This window comes from Hyaena hyaena, unplaced genomic scaffold, assembly GCF_003009895.1.
Source record: "Hyaena hyaena isolate Hyena2069 unplaced genomic scaffold, ASM300989v1 scaffold_174, whole genome shotgun sequence".
Classification (NCBI taxonomy): domain Eukaryota; kingdom Metazoa; phylum Chordata; class Mammalia; order Carnivora; family Hyaenidae; genus Hyaena; species Hyaena hyaena.
The window spans coordinates 1,357,780-1,363,078 of record NW_024080806.1 but is presented as its reverse complement, the minus strand read 5'-3'; the positions used below and the strand labels follow the sequence as shown (position 1 = coordinate 1,363,078).

General features: G+C 43.1%; 1 long non-coding RNA gene across 1 annotated transcript; it reads left to right on the top strand.

Moving 5' to 3' along the window:
- Positions 1 to 2,084: 2,084 nt before the first annotated feature.
- Positions 2,085 to 4,026, top strand: LOC120237212. Its single transcript, XR_005529895.1, has 3 exons — positions 2,085 to 2,226; positions 2,602 to 2,746; positions 3,392 to 4,026. It is a non-coding gene; the product is annotated as an uncharacterized LOC120237212 (long non-coding RNA).
- The last annotated feature ends 1,273 nt before the right edge of the window (positions 4,027 to 5,299 follow it).

Genomic DNA, 5,299 nt, shown 5'->3' with positions numbered 1-5,299 from the left:
TTACCTAATCTTTTAATTATTGGTTATGAAATGAATCAGCCACGAAAACAGCAAGTCTTTTAGGACTTTATGATGCCATTGTGTCTGTGAGTTCTCACCATCGGCTTCGCAGAACTTCTGTGGTGTTAGTGAAATTGTTGAGATTGCTGGCCAAGATTATTTTGTAAAGTTTATTTATTCATTTGTTAAAATAACTCTGGCCACATGGAAAGGATTATTTGGTGCCACTTAGGGATGGGTTGTGGTCCCATTTAAATGCTTTAGTATTGTATACAAGTAACATTAAGACGGGGCATCTTATCGATCTCATCACCTACAAAATGATATCGAGTGACGTACGACCCTGATAATTTACCAAATTTGGAAGTAAAATCTATTAAACCTGTTTGAAAACATGTGCATGTATTAAGCGAAGTGTGAGATAGTTAATTTCCCCACTACCTAGCTGGAAATTTCTTTTTCATTGTCCTTATTTACTTTTTATTACGGAAAAACTCTTTAATCTTCGATATTAGGCCCCCAGTTTTACATAGTACCTAACAGGAAATTAGTAAATAAACACCGATGACAGCAGTACCTGTACCTCTCCCCCTCAACCTCCTCCATCTGGGGAGTGGCCGGCCTCTGTTATGTCACAAAGACTAAGCTCAAGTCTGATTCATTTTCAGTACTTGGATGAAGTATCCAGACAGTACTTGGATGGGAGGCCAGCAGTCTCTTGAGTCCAGCTGATTATTTCGTTTCCTTATCTTCATCAGTATGGAAACAGAAGATGAGCCAGGGGAAGTCAGGAGGATAGACCCTGACTGTACATAGTCAAAGAAGCTGGCAGCCCATAGGCAGAGGATGGGCAGAGGGCGCAGCTAGAATTGCTAAACAGCCAGTGAGCGGGAGGTGGGCATTTGCAGAAGAATTAAACCAGACAGTTGTGATGCTTAACTGAGCACTAGTCATGCCCAAGTTCTGCTCACGGAACACCTTAACTCCCATAAATAGCCTCCCACCCTCGTGACGAATGAGGACCTGCTGTGATTGACTTCCCATCTGTCTTATCAGCTTCTACACATTCCGCTACCGGGTCTGGGTACGAAGGTTTCAGTACTGACCTAAACTTTGGCTGTTTATCCTCCAGACAGCCTTCTCAATAAACTGGTGGTTCAAAGCCTGTGTGGTAATGGGGGGTTCTGGAAGGTGTCTGGGGGTAGTGGGCAACACAGAGCAGGGGCAGCTCACCAATACTATTGAATATGAGGCCTGAACAGACAATTTTCACTGGAACACCCAGAGCATTGTGCCACATTCTCAATCCTAAAATAAAGCCAGTGTTAGCCTCATATATGACGTTATAGTCATTTTTCTCCAAAGTGGTTTTAGGTTCACAGCAAAACTGAGGGAAAGGTACAGAGATTTGCCATATGCCCCCCCGACATGTATCCACAGCCTCCCCAGTATCCACATCCCCACCAAGAGTGATACATTCGTTACAAGTGACTGAGGAGCCCACACTGACGCATCATCATCACCCAAGGTTCCTAGCTGACATCAGGGGTCAGTCTTGGTGTTGTATATTCTGTGGGTTTGGACAAATTCATCATGACATATATCCACCATTATAGTATCATACAGGGTATTTTCACTATCCTAAAAATCCCCTGTGCTCTATCTGTTCATCTCTCCTTCTCTCTAGTTCCCGGTGACCACTAACATTTTTACTGTACATAGTTTTGCCTTTTCTAGAAAGTTACTCAGTTGGAATCATACACTGTGTAAGCTTTTCAGATTATATATTTCACTTAGTAATATGCGTTTACATTTTCTCCATGTCTATTCATGGCTTGACAGCTCATTTCTTTTTAGTGCTGAATAGTATTCCATTGTCTGGATGGATCGTGGTCTGTGTTTTCATTTACCTACTTAAAGACATCTTGGTTGCTTTCAGGTTTTGGCAATGGTGAATACACCTTCTGGAAACATCCGTGTGCGGGTTTTTGTGCAAACATCAAGTTTTCAGCTTCTTTCAGTAAATAAATACTAAGCAGCAACCACTACAGTTTTAAGAAAAGAATGACACGTGTCCTGGAAAATCAGAGAAAAAGAAGAAAATAAAAGGAAAACATAATCTGAGATGGAGCTCGTGGATTATGCAATCCATCGAATCATTGGAAAGGAAGCTGGAGCGGTGATCCGGAGGGCTTCTCACCCATGAAATGGGTGTTTTATGAGCAGGTTAGTCTTTCTCCATCTATTGAGTCAGAGTCTGGATTAGTCACACAATTCAGGTGACAGACTGGCCAAACACCGTCAGGGTTAATCAAAGGACATCAAACACCTTTGCATAACACCCCTATTTACTTTCCGTCTGCTGACTGCCCTTCCGCATTGTACTTCCAGCTAGAGCATCATGCTTGGCATGGAAATAGACACTGTATATGCCACACTATTATTTCATGTCAGGGGGCTGCTTACGGCAACAGAGAGGCTTCTAAGGTGTCACGCTTTCCAGCATAAAAGTCGCACGTTTCTCCTAAAGTCATTTAATATTTCAATCCTAGAATACTCCATGATGTCAAACACTCTGAATCCTTTTACTTTTTGTCGCAGAACTGAGTAAAAGAAAACATCAACTTGCATAAAAATCCCACAGAGGTCGCTTGAAATCGAGCAGTAGGTGATACCGCGTGGCAGTCCGTCACCGTGCTAAGTGTTTTCGTGATCCGGCAAACATCACCGTCATGTGAAACAAATGGTACTTTTTATCAAATGTCACTCAGCTCCAGGGCTTGTTATGCATCTGTTTTCCATTCTTGGACACCCACAATGGGGTCGCAGTCAAAAGATACCTGGAGTTGGAACTTACAGAGCCCGTCAGTTAGTCTTACTCTGGAAGTAAAGGGACAAAGCAAGCACCACCGCACCCAGCTCTAAGCTCCAGTCTCTCTCTCTCTCTCTCTCTCTCTCTCTCTCACACACACACACACACACACACACACACCAAAGAAGGAAAGAAAGAAAGAAAGAAAGAAAGAAAGAAAGAAAGGCAAGGAAGCCATGTCTCATTTAGGACAAAGATGCACCCTTCTCTGCGTTGCACATTTTTCAGAAAATTCTTTTAACATCTATTCATTTTTGAGAAACAGAGAGACACAGAGCACACGTGGGGGAAAGGCAGAGAGAGAGGGAGACACAGAATCTGGAACAGGCTGCAGACTTTAAGCTGTCAGCACAGAACCCGACGTGGGTTCAAACCCAAGGACGGTGAGGTGATGATGACCTGAGCCAAAGTCGGATGCTTAACCGACTGAGCCACCCAGGTGCCCCTTCTGTGTTGTGCATTTAAGTGAAGCCTAAAATTAGTGGACTTACAAGTCCCACGTTGCTCCTTCATTTTCAGAATTGGTGTATTTCCTGCATGAAGACGACCACAGCACACGTGTTTCGTGGTGGAGTCACGGTGTGGGGTCTCATGGCATCTTTGCACATAAACACACAAACAGGAAGGCAGGTAAGAGTCCTACCATTCAGCGAGAAGGATCACAGAGTGAATGATGGTGACAGCGAGTGGTATGGCCTGTCAGCGCAGATGGACTTCTCCCCAAATAGGCAGCTGCTCCCAGGCGACCGTGCTCCCTGGCACCTGCCAGCCCGTGAGTATCAACAGTCACGGACCAGGCTGTGCCTCTCCAGTCTGGTGGTGCACATGTGAAGGAAGCATGGACGCTAAGCTCCCTGACCCGGACGCTCGCACACTTTATCACACCGTCAGCATACTGTGTTGCAATGTCAACTTGCTTGTCGCCATCGCTAGACTGTACGCTTCCGGAAGGTTGACCTTGAGTCTGGCATCCAGTGGCCCTCCATACATATTCCTGGAATGAGTGAGTATGTGGACACAGCAGCATGAAATCAACTTAATTTTGTGGTTGTTTTAATGTGAAGGATGTAGATAACAACTGCTACCCTGTAAGCCATGACTAATATTAATAGGTACTTTCATTCCTAATTACACACTCGTGCTCCTGTTGATGTTTCTACAATAAATAAAGCCAGCTCCGCGGAACTCCCCATTCTCTGGAAACAATGGCAGGAGAACATGTGTGTATTCCCACTTCAAGCAAGAGACTTCCAGGGGTAAAAATATTTGTGCATGTTTGATGAACTCTGGAAAAGAAGTGTCTGTTGTTCAGGGCTCTGAACTGTAATTTGAAAGTTTAATGGAGACGAATTTTACTGCCATTACCTTGGGATCATATATATATTTCAACATTTTCATTCTGTTCCGTTTTGACACGTTCATTGTGTTTGGCAATACTGGGCAACTGTATGCATACACTGAATTTTGAGTCACAAAAGTAGGGTAAGTCACCTAAAACGCTTACTACATTTGCCTTCCAGGATAGATAAATCATAGTAATTTCTACCTTAGATTCTTTTCTTAGGCCTCCGATAATTATTTCTAATCTACTTCTTAATTTCTAGTATTATTTATTTTTACTTCTATATGGTTTCCTACAGTTATCAAATGTTTCAAAATTATCATTAGTTGTCATAAGCAAATTTTGGTCATTTGATAAAATCTGACATACTACTTAAAACCCTTCATTCAAAATAATTCAATTCGCTAGAAATACTCATAACTCAGTGGAGGATATTCTATTCATATTTATATGGCTTACATTACTAGGTGTGCAGTCAGGAAATGTCAATTATCATAGTTGTGGTGTGATTTCCCCCAAAAATACCAACGGGCAGGTGAAGGGAGGTGGGTTGCAGATCACTGAGCGATTACAAGGTTTTTCTTCTAATAAAGATTCAGCTCATGCCTGTGTTTTCAAAGTCTGGCAAAGAATTTCGCAGTTGTAATAGGTATCTGGTTTTGAATTTCTGTATCTGAAAGTATGTGGTATTTTCATATTAAACTTGTAAGGGATCCAAATGTGTAAGGTTCTTTATAAATGTAAAACGAGAGATGAGTGGTTCTGGGTTCTCCTGGGCCTGGTCTCTGGCTGACCAAGGGATTCGCTGACTGTGTCCTTCTCCGGGCTCCGAGGGGGGGCGGGAGGCTGGTTGCCGTTCACCCCCCACTGAGACCTGCTTCCGCCATCTGCTCACTCACAGCTTTGCCTCCAGAACAGCTGCCCGGGTCAGTTATTTTGACTAAGACGTATCAGAATTGGAAAGTTTGAAAAATGGACGGAAAATATTCATCCTACCAAGTCTTAGATGGTCATGATTGTACCACTTGAGAAACTCCAGGAAGATGATCTTTGATGGTATGGGATCCCATGACATGCCTGCACGA